Raw genomic sequence first — 14,316 nt, forward strand, 5'->3', positions numbered from 1 at the left:
AGAAGATAAATAGACCTAGGGGCTAATAAACTTGAGAGACAGAGAGCAAAAAAAAAGAGAGATAAAGAAATAATTAAGCTATTCCTAATTCCTAAATTTTTGAAAACGACTTTTAATCAAGTCAACCTCAGCAAGACTCTCCACTGTTTCCGTAACTTTACACAGCTTCAAATAGCTCTTAGCTAACGGTGTCAAACCCAACCTCAATCACCCTGCACTAAAATATTTTTTTCAAATAAAAGTTATCTGTAATTTAGACATGAAGAAGCTTGTTCAAGTTTATGTAAATACGAGAAAAAAATTATCTTCTGCTTTTGAAAAAAAAAAAAGGTTGTTTCCACGTTGGTGTCACCCCCACCCCAAATTAAATGTCATCCACCCCTGTTACTACCCAGCAACGCCAATGTCCTACACCTTACCCTAGCGCCTAATTGAGGTTTGCCTAGCGACCCCTTAGGCTTATTTTTTTTTCTATCTTTCGCGCTGAGTATCTACCATGACCTAGTAAACACCAAACTTTTAGCAAAAGGTCCAGGATATAACAAGAATGAAGTATTTACTCTTGAACTTGAGACACCTTTATACACAAGTATTGTGTTGATGTTTGGTTAGGCTTGATATTTATATAATGCTTCTAGTAAACTAAATTCATTATTCATACTGCATAGAATTTAAAATAGTAATAAGATAATTAGAGAAATCCAAATTCAATGTCAAAATATTTATGTTAAAAATAACTTTGCTGGCGTTATTAAAAGAAATTAGATGTTTATAATGAGGTTAACATATATTATTTTTATTGGTCAATATTTTACATATGGGTTTTTTTCCAGAAATATTAGGGTTATTTTCTAATTCAATGTTTCAATAGAAATGCTCTGGTTCCTTTGACTTAATAATGTAATTTTTCATGCAAAACGAACATAAAAATAAGTGTTCAAACATCAGACCAGACATCGGGTCAAATTCTGATCTAACATCAGTCGATATATCAGGTTAAACATGATTCCTCAAACCCAAACAACTACAAACATCATTACAAACATCATTACAAACATCATTACAAACATCGGATGTCAACACGCTGTAGACGACCTGTTTCTAGAGAAAGAAAGAAATGAAAATGAGGGTCCAAATGTTCATCTGTTACGGACAAAATAAATGTTTATTTATAACAAAAAAACAAGTGAGTTCTATTTTTAAAATGAAACCCTAGAATGTAAGTAGACACTGCGTGCTATAGCTCGCCATAAAAAAGAAAAAAAATAACTAAAAATAGCTTTGTCTAAATGTAAACAAATAAAAAATCTTTCGTCTTTATCTTGTAGATTGCATGAAAACAATAATAAGGCTTGAGTCTGAAGATCGGAGAGGAATGCAGTATTTCCGGTGGCTGCGCAGCTCCAACTGTGACCTACATTAAACGCCTTAGTTTCCGGTGGCCATTTTCTATTCTATGAAAACAATAAGATTACAGATAAAACATTCATTCGTGTTTTGTTTATGAAATATCCCTACAATATGTATTGAGGAAATCTTCAGAAAAGGAATGGCCCGCGGACAATTTTGCAAAGCACAAGATCGATTCCGACTTCACAATAGAACGTGTTCATTGCTGAATAAATTCACAGCCGTTGATAAAACATTTTATTTATAATTTGCCCAATAAGCTTAAGGTTATAGGTTACCATCTCAATCATTATCATTGGCAAAGTTGATTCTCTTAATTGTGTTTTTGTATTGAAAACAATGAGCAATAAAATTATTTTAGTAAGAGATTTGCGAGACGGGGTGTCTAGAGACTTGCGAGACGGGGTGTCTAGGTCTTTTAGTGTACTTCAGCAAATGCAGGCGAGTCTCAATTGCACTTAAAGATCATTCCTTTTTGAGTCGTGTTTGTTTAGCCTACTGGAGATTTCCACGATTAACTTAAAAATGTCAAGGAAGCTAGAACTGAACTTCACTGCTGCCAACTAATAAAAAAGAATCGAGCTCTAATTTTCTCAATGGGTGGCAGTTGATCTTCGTATCAGCTCTCCTTTACTACCTCGAGTTAGTTGCCCCTGGGAGTTGCACATTTGTTTTAAAATAAGTTTAAAGCCATAGATTGAAAGTCTAACTACTCAAATACTCGCTCGAGATTGAAAGTCTAACTACTCAAATACTCGCTCGAGATTGAAAGTCTAACTACTCAAATACTCGCTCGAGATTGAAAGTCTAACTACTCAAATACTCGCTCGAGATTGAAAGTCTAACTACTCAAATACTCGCTCGAGATTGAAATTATTTTGTACTACAAACAAAAGAGCTAAGCTCTCAAAAGTGAAAAGAAATGTCATTATCTTGTTCAAAAACAACACCTCACTTATCAGCACACTGCTCTATTGTCTGGACACCAGATACACCAAACACAAACAACTAGCTGTTTCTAGTTTTTCCGCCATGTAAGAAAATATCCATTCGTTTTTTGTTTGTTTTGTTTACTTTGAAAGGTAAGGTACAGAGCAGTGCAAGTGGTCTGCACGGTTACTATAGCCACAGGATGTGGGCAGTACAACTAGTCTCTATGTTTGTGTAGCTAATGTAATGCATCCCTTATAGCTGGATCTCTCTAATACTTAGTCTGTTCTCAATTCACTCTTCTTAACCCCCCCCCCCCTGATCCTTGACCCCAATGAACCCTTAAAATGCCTACTTTATTTTAACAAGCATTAGACATAAGCATTATCACTTTCAAAATCACGTCTTTGAGTCTCGGAGTGTTAACTCAATAGAAGTGATCTTGTTGTCACTCTAAGCCTCTATTTACTAGACTCCATCTATTGTATTTGACAGCGCGGCTGGGTTTTTACAAGGTACTGTTGCAGTGCAGATTTATTTATTGTAGTTTTGACTCAGGAGAAACACACACAAAAAAAACCTCGGTAAACCGACTCCAATAAATAAGGAAATAAAACATGTATTCCTTGTACCTACATTTAAAGAGGATGTTAAAATCCCAGACATAGTGAAGTGTCACATGTTACGTATTACTTTATCTTCAAAATATCTTGAAAATGTATGTTGAAGTCATTTAGAAAATGTCTTCATTAATTTTTCATTTTATATATCGAGTGGTTGGGAACATATTTGGGGCAGTTGTAAAGAATGATCTCGGTATGTTTGTTTTGTATGTTTTAATCTGTACCAGATGTCCACATTAGGTAGATCTATACTGTCTAGAGATGGAACGTTGGCAGTTTAAAAGATATTTGGAAGATGAGAGCTCTTTGGTTTTGGTCATTGGTATTCTGGATGAGTTGATGTCACAAAATGGTTACTTGGTGAGTTGATGTCACAAAATGGTTACTTGGTGAGTTGATGTCACAAAATGGTTACTTGGTGAGTTGATGTCACAAAATGGTTACTTGGTGAGTTGATGTCACAAAATGGTTACTTGGTGAGTTGATGTCACAAAATGGTTACTTGGTGAGTTGATGTCACAAAATGGTTACTTGGTGAGTTGATGTCACAAAATGGTTACTTGGTGAGTTGATGTCACAAAATGGTTACTTGGTGAGTTGATGTCACAAAATGGTTACTTGGTGAGTTGATGTCACAAAATGGTTACACGATGAGTTGATGTCACAAAATGGTTACTTGGTGAGTTGATGTCACAAAATGGTTACTTGGTGAGTTGATGTCACAAAATGGTTACACGATGATCAATTTCTCTTCTGTCTCATCTTTGTATCTCAACTTTTTCACTCATTTGTTTCTTTTTGTAAGCTTTCTCATTCATTCCCTCTCTTCATCCTTTCTTTAAGTCTCGTTCTCCCTTCCTCTCTCTCTCCCTTTCTCTCCATCACTGTCTTTGACTAGTTATTGAACACACTACTAAAACCATTGACCCCCTGACCCCTGTGTTCCAGACCTATTAAAATAACTTACATTGTACTTTAAACTTATACTTTGGCACAAATAAAAAAAATCTATGTACAAAAAAAAAAGGAACTAACTCTGATCTTACCATTGATTTATTCCCACTATAGACCTGTCAAGGAAGCCTGTAATATGATGTCGTCAGCCGCTAGGAGTGCGTGGGCAATAGGTGCCCGTTCTTCTGGTCCATGAGTCTAATGTTTGGCTCTTGTCCTCCCACTGGCCAACTTGACCAACAGATTACCTTTACCTCTTTCCACAGGTTTCTTCTAGTGTCACTTCTATTTCTATCCAGGTTCTCTCTATCTCTCTCTTTGTTACTCTCACTTTCTCTCCTTCTCTTTTTCTCTTCTTCTCTCACTCTCGCTTTCTCTCTCCTTTTCTCCATTTCTCTCTCTCTCTCTCTGTTTTTTTTTAAATTTCCCATTCCAATAGTACATGTATTTGTAAACCAGTTTCTTTCAGTGTCCTGAAAAAGATATTTCCTAATCTCTAGAATTTCGGCGTAACTAACTTTTAACACGGATTATTTTGATTAACTGAACTCGGGAGTTACTTTGTAATTTTTTTTAAAATTAGATTAAACTAAAGAAAACAGTAAGGCACATATAGTATATACTAACTGTGTGGCACTGTGACCACATAAGAAAGCTTAGTCTATATCCTTATGTCATATAAACATAGAAAAGGTAGGATGAGTTATACATAAATGCTTTAAATTGTAACTATTCTCAATGGGATTGCATCTTAGACATGAATAGGGCACAATAGCCTTCATTCTTAATGGGTAATTTCTAAATGTACGGAACAATATGTTAAAATATTCAATAAAAAAAATAATCGTAATTAACTAATTTTGTTTTTCTATACAAAATTTACGAAGCTAAATAAGCATTGTATAGAGAATTAGGTCGATCGCAAAAACAATTCATACTAAAAATATACCATAAAGCCTTTTATATTTATGAGTAGTTGAGGGTTAAATAGCTCAGTAGCTCTGCATCGGCGTTGATCTTCCATCGTGGAGGCTCGAGACTTGGAGTTCGAATTCAGATTCGATCAACTTTTTGTTTTACCATCTTTGGAAAAGGCAGCATGGAAACCTTCTCCCAAAACTAGTCCACAAAACTGATTGGAGCATAGCGCACTGACCACCCTATAAGCAGGAAAGTTTCACTAACAAAAATCAACTAATAAATATTTCCAATCATACAAATTTATTATTGTTAGTCAAGGTCTATTTAAAATAATTACATGATTGATTAAAATTAATTGATGCAATGTCACTCAATTTAAGCTTTGCTTTTTAAAAGTATTTTTATATTTGACTTGTACATTATCATGATCAATACGTTCTTGTAATCTTGTTTGTTTTCCTTGTAATGTTTTGTCCTATTGGTGCCTGCTGGTAAATATTCTTATCGTTTTGTTATTTCATTCATATCATATTGTTATATTCTCGCTTTTCTGTATTTGTTTATATTCTCTTGACATCTACAGTTCGAGTTGCCAAATCAAGTTAGCTGTAAATAAAATTTGCAATACAAGAAATTTGAAGAATTCTACGTTTGTATAATATTTACATTTACTAAGCTGACCTCCTCGCAATCTTAGTGGCATCCTTACAAATTAGTCTGATAAATAAGATATAGATCTAGATCCTAATCGATTCACCAACAGGTGTCGCCTATGTGTATTGTTACATTCAGTGTAACTTCCTCTCGCCAACACTCCCGCCACTCCCCTGCCCTTCCTCTGATTGTTATTACAGTAGACTCTCCAGACTGTCTTGTAATGTATTCCTGACTGACCACCCCTCACCCCGCCACTCACCCGATACTGTCACAGGGGGCTTGCTTCTAATGTGCACCCTTAAGTCTCTCCTAATCAGAATGTCCCAAAATAAAACCCTTGCGTCCAATTCGGATTTTTTTTTGTCCTGTCCCGGGGTCTACATGGCATGTTCGTAAAGCCCCACTCTAAATCTCAGCAATTACAAGGGCAATACGCATTGTGGCTTCACTGGGAAGTAAGCTCGTGTGCCCAGACATGTTGTACTTACAGACCCACCTATAGATAGATCAACATCTCAGTAGACTATATAACCAACGTATCTCAATCTGTTCCTACTGGAATCTCTTTAACTAGTAATATGCACACTTAGATCAGTGAACAGACATTTTGTACTTACAGACCCACCTATAGATAGATCAACATCTCAGTAGACTATATAACCAACGTATCTCAATCTGTTCCTACTGGAATCTCTTTAACTAGTAATATGCACACTTAGATCAGTGAACAGACATTTTGTACTTACAGACCCACCTATAGATAGATCAACATCTCAGTAGACTATATAACCAACGTATCTCAATCTGTTCCTACTGGAATCTCTTTAACTAGCAATATGCACACTTAAATCAGTGTAGACTTGAACAATACAGACTTGAACGAATGTTGTCAATAAATATTTATTTATGCATTTTGGTACGGCTACAATTGTTTAGGGTGCGTAGATGCTGAGAAGTAAAGCGCTAGGCTTCCAAACCTAGAGATCTGGGTTCGAATCCTGGTAAAGACTGGAATTTTTAATTTAGGGATTTTCAGTGTGCTTTAAGAGTTTACCCAACTCTTAATATGGTACCTGACAGTGACATTACTTTTGAACAAATTAAGTCTGTGTTCGTTTGGTCGTTGTGCTATGCACATGTAACTGTTGTTGACTGCGGGTTAGAGAAACAAATGACCTTTACATCCTTGCCCCGATGGATCGCAAAAAAATTTTGAAACGTGACTTTTCTTCTTTACGTACTACACATGTTTTATAGGAGATAACCTCTAGGCCTATTTCTTGACAACATGTTTTCTAGTAGATAACCTCTAGGCCTATTTCTTGACAACATGTTTTATAGTAGATAACCTCTAGGCCTATTTCTTGACAACATGTTTTATAGTAAATTACCTCTAGGCGTATTTCTTGACAACATGTTTTATAGTAGATTACCTCTAGGCCTATTTCTTGACAACATGTTTTATAGTAGATAACCTCTAGGCCTATTTCTTGACAACATGTTTTCTAGTAGATAACCTCTAGGCCTATTTCTTGACAACATGTTTTATAGTAGATAACCTCTAGGCCTATTTCTTGACAACATGTTTTATAGTAAATTACCTCTAGGCGTATTTCTTGACAACATGTTTTATAGTAGATTACCTCTAGGCCTATTTCTTGACAACATGTTTTATAGTAGATAACCTCTAGGCCTATTTCTTGACAACATGTTTTATAGTAGATTACCTCTAGGCCTATTTCTTGACAACATGTTTTATAGTAGATTACCTCTAGGCCTATTTCTTGACAACATGTTTTATAGTAGATAAACTCTAGGCCTATTTCTTGACAACATGTTATTAGACTTTTGACCTAAAATCCATGGGAAAAAAAGTATAACTTGATATTTTCATTGAAGAAAACTGAGGTTCTCCTTGGTGTCAGAGAAAAAAAAATTGTCATCAAAGAGAAATCATTGAAATTCAGTTCACACACAAATCTATCATAGAATTAGATTTTGTTCTCTGACAAGATAATCATAAGGATTAGTCTAATTTGTTTTCTGACAAGATAATCATAAAGATTAGTCTAATTTGTTTTCTGACAAGATAATCATAAAGATTAGTCTAATTTGTTCTCTGACAAGATAATCATAAAGATTAGTCTAATTTGTTCTCTGACAAGATAATCATAAAGATTAGTCTAATTTGTTCTCTGACAAGATAATCATAAAGATTAGTCTAATTTGTTCTCTGACAAGATAATCATAAAGATTAGTCTAATTTGTTCTCTGACAAGATAATCATACGGATTAGTCTAATTTGTTCTCTGACAAGATAATCATAAGGATTAGTCTAATTTGTTCTCTGACAAGATAATCATAAGGATTAGTCTAATTTGTTCTCTGACAAGATAATCATAAAGATTAGTCTAATTTGTTCTCTGACAAGATAATCATAAAGATTAGTCTAATTTGTTCTCTGACAAGATAATCATAAAGATTAGTCTAATTTGTTTTCTGACAAGATAATCATAAAGATTAGTCTAATTTGTTCTCTGACAAGATAATCATAAAGATTAGTCTAATTTGTTCTCTGACAAGATAATCATAAAGATTAGTCTAATTTGTTCTCTGACAAGATAATCATAAAGATTAGTCTAATTTGTTCTCTGACAAGATAATCATAAGGATTAGTCTAATTTGTTCTTTGACAAGATAATCATAAGGATTAGTCTAATTTGTTCTCTGACAAGATAATCATAAGGATTAGTCTAATTTGTTCTCTGACAAAATAATCATAAGGATTAGTCTAATTTGTTCTCTGACAAGATAATCATAAAGATTAGTCTAATTTGTTCTCTGACAAGATAATCATAAAGATTAGTCTAATTTGTTCTCTGACAAGATAATCATAAAGATTAGTCTAATTTGTTCTCTGACAAGATAATCATAAAGATTAGTCTAATTTGTTCTCTGACAAGATAATCATAAAGATTAGTCTAATTTGTTCTCTGACAAGATAATCATAAAGATTAGTCTAATTTGTTCTCTGACAAGATAATCATAAAGATTAGTCTAATTTGTTCTCTGACAAGATAATCATAAAGATTAGTCTAATTTGTTCTCTGGAACGATCATGTCTCCTATCATGGGAATAAGTCCTTGACCTAAATCAACAACTGGAAAGTAGAGTTGTAGAAGAGTTGTAGATAATTTGTAACACACATCCTTAAGTGTGAACGTGACTTTCAGAGAGTCAATAACTGTTGCTAATTACCACAGTTATCTTCATAGAGACGAGGCTAAATCCAACTTTTTCCCAGAACTAACCAGACAATTCCTTACCCCAAAAAAATGGACAGCTTGTACAGAGCAGATGTTTGACTTAAACTAGAACCCTTGCGTTGGGTATTGTCTCCCATGGTAAAACACAAAATTCTCTAAAAAGACACAAAATAAAACAAGTAACACAAAATTTTTTTTTACAAAGCTTTTATTAACTCACTCCGTCTGTCTGTCTGGGTGAATTCCTTTACACTTTGTTTTTTCCCACTTCTCATTCTCGGATCGAGTTGACATTTTGCACAATTATTCATCATCGAAATAGTGATAATTAATTTTGTTCAATATAAAATAATGGAAAGTAAACCTTACAATATTTTGAGTTATAACAAGCATTGAACGATGCTCTCCCTTCACTCAATATAACCTATGTTGTTATTTTTAACTTTTTTTTAACAGCTAATGATAGTCTATTAATTACCATTCTATCTATTTCTTGAAATGCTTCATTATAGCAAGAAGTCTTTCCATCGAGTTTGCACAAACCATTTCTTCATAAGGCGGTGCGCTAAATGTTCATGAACATCTATTTATTTCTTCAAACATTTGAGTCGAGCAAGAGAACACCTTCTGGTAGCTTGTTTTAAATAGCCAAATTTCATTTTAGGATGATTATATTTTGAAAACGTATAACGGTCAAACCATTGTTTTCACTGTGTGACCAAGTATTTAGATTTTTTGTCCCCAAAGATTATACATAAACTGTCAAATTTCTTGGAAAATCGCCAGAGCCGTTTTCGAAATCCGCATCTATGTTATATCCAGTGCCCAGTGTCCAGAGTCATAAAAATTGTGCAAGCATATAAGAGAAATTGTAATGACCAAGAAATAAACCAAAGTTAGAGTTTGATTTAAATGTTTAATGCTTACATTCGTTTCAGATATAAGACGCTTTATAAAAGTGATAATAGAATCATTGGAAAAATGACATAGGCTTAAACTTTTCTATGTGCATCTTTTTATTTGTACTAAAACTTGTACCTATGCTAATATGAATAGTGCAGTTTCAACATGACTTTCGTGTTATGATAAATTATTGTACCGTGACTTGACAGTGTATTGTACTAGACTCTAGGACAGTGTATTGTACTAGACTCTAGGATAGTGTATTGTAATAGACTCTAGAACAGTGTATCGTACTAGACTCTAGGATTGTGTATTGTACTAGACATTAGGACAGTGTATTGTTTTAGACTTTACTCAATTGGATAGTGTATTGTACTGGACTCTACAAGTGTATTATACTAGACTCTTGGATAGACTATACTAGACTTTATGATAGTGTGCTGCGGTGTTTCTTTAAGTCTTACCGGTGTCGCCCCCCTGGATGAATATCATTTCGATCACGAATGTCATGAAAAAGTAAAGAAAATTAAAGACAATTTTCCGCTTTTATTTTGCATGAATATTTGACAATGTTTAGAAACCAAATGTACTTATTGAATGTTCATGTCCGTTTAGTCTTTTGTTGATTCGAAAATAGTGTTGGTCATTTTTAGGATTTTTTATACTAGAAAAAGTCATTAAGGGAAATATTTTTGGAGATGCATTAGTTTCTCCCTTCCCTCCAGCAACAGGCTTTCCGAGCGGGGTCTGGGGGAGCGCTGAGGCTTTCCGAGCGGGGTCTGGCGGGAGCGCTGAGGCTTTCCGAGCGGGGTCTGGGGGAGCGCTGAGGCTTTCCGAGCGGGGTCTGGGGGAGCGCTGAGGCTTTCCGAGCGGGGTCTGGCGGGAGCGCTGAGGCTTCCCGAGCGGGGTCTGGGGGGGGGAGCGCTGAGGCTTTCCGAGCGGGGTCTGGGGGAGCGCTGAGGCTTTCCGAGCGGGGTCTGGGGGGGGAGCGCTGAGGCTTTCCGAGCGGGGTCTGGGGGAGCGCTGAGGCTTTCCGAGCGGGGTCTGGGGGGGGAGCGCTGAGGCTTTCCGAGCGGGGTCTGGGGGAGCGCTGAGGCTTCCCGAGCGGGGTCTGGGGGGAGCGCTGAGGCTTTCCGAGCGGGGTCTGGGGGAGCGCTGAGGCTTTCCGAGCGGGGTCTGGGGGGAGCGCTGAGGCTTTCCGAGCGGGGTCTGGGGGAGCGCTGAGGCTTCCCGAGCGGGGTCTGGGGGGAGCGCTGAGGCTTTCCGAGCGGGGTCTGGGGGAGCGCTGAGGCTTTCCGAGCGGGGTCTGGGGGGGGAGCGCTGAGGCTTTGCGAGCGGGGTCTGGGGGAGCGCTGAGGCTTCCCGAGCGGGGTCTGGGGGGAGCGCTGAGGCTTTCCGAGCGGGGTCTGGGGGAGCGCTGAGGCTTTCCGAGCGGGGTCTGGGGGGAGCGCTGAGGCTTCCCGAGCGGGGTCTGGGGGGAGCGCTGAGGCTTTGCGAGCGGGGTCTGGGGGGAGCGCTGAGGCTTCCCGAGCGGGGTCTGGGGGGAGCGCTGAGGCTTTCCGAGCGGGGTCTGGGGGAGCGCTGAGGCTTTCCGAGCGGGGTCTGGGGGGGGAGCGCTGAGGCTTTGCGAGCGGGGTCTGGGGGAGCGCTGAGGCTTCCCGAGCGGGGTCTGGGGGGAGCGCTGAGGCTTTCCGAGCGGGGTCTGGGGGAGCGCTGAGGCTTTCCGAGCGGGGTCTGGGGGGAGCGCTGAGGCTTCCCGAGCGGGGTCTGGGGGGAGCGCTGAGGCTTTGCGAGCGGGGTCTGGGGGGAGCGCTGAGGCTTCCCGAGCGGGGTCTGGGGGGGGAGCGCTGAGGCTTTCCGAGCGGGGTCTGGGGGAGCGCTGAGGCTTTCCGAGCGGGGTCTGGGGGGAGCGCTGAGGCTTTGCGAGCGGGGTCTGGGGGGAGCGCTGAGGCTTTCCGAGCGGGGTCTGGGGGGGGAGAGCTGAGGCTTTCCGAGCGGGGTCTGGGGGAGCGCTGAGGCTTTCCGAGCGGGGTCTGGGGGGAGCGCTGAGGCTTCCCGAGCGGGGTCTGGGGGGAGCGCTGAGGCTTTGCGAGCGGGGTCTGGGGGGGGAGAGCTGAGGCTTTGCGAGCGGGGTCTGGGGGGAGCGCTGAGGCTTTGCGAGCGGGGTCTGGGGGGAGCGCTGAGGCTTTGCGAGCGGGGTCTGGGGGGAGCGCTGAGGCTTCCCGAGCGGGGTCTGGGGGGAGCGCTGAGGCTTTGCGAGCGGGGTCTGGGGGGGGAGCGCTGAGGCTTCCCGAGCGGGGTCTGGGGGGAGCGCTGAGGCTTTGCGAGCGGGGTCTGGGGGAGCGCTGAGGCTTCCCGAGCGGGGTCTGGGGGGAGCGCTGAGGCTTCCCGAGCGGGGTCTGGGGGGAGCGCTGAGGCTTTGCGAGCGGGGTCTGGGGGGAGCGCTGAGGCTTTCCGAGCGGGGTCTGGGGGGAGCGCTGAGGCTTCCCGAGCGGGGTCTGGGGGGAGCGCTGAGGCTTTGCGAGCGGGGTCTGGGGGAGCGCTGAGGCTTTCCGAGCGGGGTCTGGGGGGGGAGAGCTGAGGCTTTGCGAGCGGGGTCTGGGGGGGGAGCGCTGAGGCTTTGCGAGCGGGGTCTGGGGGGGGAGCGCTGAGGCTTTGCGAGCGGGGTCTGGGGGAGCGCTGAGGCTTTGCGAGCGGGGTCTGGGGGGAGCGCTGAGGCTTTGCGAGCGGGGTCTGGGGGGGGAGCGCTGAGGCTTCCCGAGCGGGGTCTGGGGGGAGCGCTGAGGCTTTGCGAGCGGGGTCTGGGGGAGCGCTGAGGCTTTGCGAGCGGGGTCTGGGGGGAGCGCTGAGGCTTCCCGAGCGGGGTCTGGGGGGAGCGCTGAGGCTTCCCGAGCGGGGTCTGGGGGGAGCGCTGAGGCTTTCCGAGCGGGGTCTGGGGGGAGCGCTGAGGCTTCCCGAGCGGGGTCTGGGGGGAGCGCTGAGGCTTCCCGAGCGGGGTCTGGGGGGAGCGCTGAGGCTTCCCGAGCGGGGTCTGGGGGGAGCGCTGAGGCTTCCCGAGCGGGGTCTGGGGGGAGCGCTGAGGCTTTCCGAGCGGGGTCTGGGGGAGCGCTGAGGCTTCCCGAGCGGGGTCTGGGGGGGGAGCGCTGAGGCTTCCCGAGTGGGGTCTGGGGGAGCGCTGAGGCTTCCCGAGCGGGGTCTGGGGGGGGAGCGCTGAGGCTTCCCGAGCGGGGTCTGGGGGGGGAGCGCTGAGGCTTCCCGAGTGGGGTCAGGGCGTCAAGGTTCTCCTCCTTTCTGCGCTTCAGAAGTTCGATAACGGCTATGATCCTCGTAAGATCATCTTCGCTGATTTTGTTGATTTGAAATAAGAATTCTAGGCACGGATCTATTTTTCAACACGATGTACAACAGTCAGGAGAAATTCGACCATTGTGACTCTTGAAAGTCGAGAAGAATCACGTTAGCGGAGACGTTTTAAAATGATTTTTTCAAAACGTTTTGAGTTGATATTGTTGCACAATGATTTGTAGACGCAAATGATATACTTTTTTAAAAAGCTTAAAATGGAAGATGCAACGACGGCTCAATTATAATAATCAAATTTTCAAACTTTGCTAATGTTTTTTTTTTATTAGGGTTAATATTCAAACATAAATTTATTACTGCAATGAAAATACACTTTTTTAGCCCTTGAAAAATAAATTGAACGGCATGCCAGCCCCCCCCCCTCTTTTTATCTCAGGACATCCCCTCTTTTTGGGAGGATTTGGGGGGAGCCCCACAGTTTGAGAAACGCTGGTGTACTGTACTAGACTTTCATCATAGTCCAGAGAAAACGTGCTAATGCAAGACTGTGAACGCCCTTGTCCAAACAATGGGACACAAGTTTAGAGATCGGACGCAGATTTGAATTGTCCAGCGTACCCACAGGGGAGCGCGGGGTTGGTCAAATGCCACTCCTCCATCCCTTCGCCAAAGTAAATTCTCCATTGGGAATTATTTGCTACTGGCTCAACTAGAGAGCACTGCAGTGTAAAGGAAACAATTGAAAAATGGAGAGACAAAAAGAAAGAAGAGAAATGAGACAGGGAGAAAGAGAGGTTGATGTCGTCAGAGACACGGTAATGTTCTGGAATAAGATTTAGAGAGAGTTATGATCTAGGATCATGGGGAAATACTAATCAACTCATCCTGGGCGGAAAAACGTCAAATTTACCCTACACCTGGGAGAGCTTGCTTTCGAGGGACAATGGCAACTATTGATCTTCCAATCTTAATAACTCGCCTCTTCCCTGAACATGGAGCGTGAAAAGACATTTGAAGTGGATGCTATCAGGGTGATTTCCTCTACCCATGGATGTCATCTAATCAAATAATAGCCACAAAGTTAGTTGGACAATGATAGTTTGTGAGTTAATGAGTTCTTGTGGTTAAATGCCTTAATAAATTCAAATGTTATAAGTCTCAAAGGTATAGACAATACAAGGGGAGAGACAACGGAAGGAAAAAGAAAAAAATTGTCATTGAATAATTCTTTGTTTTTTTGTTATATTTCATGGCATTGTGGTTATTATAGACTCAGGAAAACATTTTTTTTTGTTTTGAGATATTTTAAATTATTAACAGATAAAATAATAATATCAAATATTTAATG

General features: G+C 41.4%; 1 protein-coding gene across 1 annotated transcript in view; it reads left to right on the top strand.

Annotated features, from left to right (window-relative positions):
* LOC106065629 (octopamine receptor 1-like) overlaps positions 1 to 14,316 on the top strand; it is a 104,144-nt gene that overhangs the window by 85,883 nt on the left and 3,945 nt on the right. The window lies entirely within an intron of this gene.

Source organism: Biomphalaria glabrata, chromosome 1 (genome assembly GCF_947242115.1).
Source record: "Biomphalaria glabrata chromosome 1, xgBioGlab47.1, whole genome shotgun sequence".
Lineage (NCBI taxonomy): Eukaryota > Metazoa > Mollusca > Gastropoda > Planorbidae > Biomphalaria > Biomphalaria glabrata.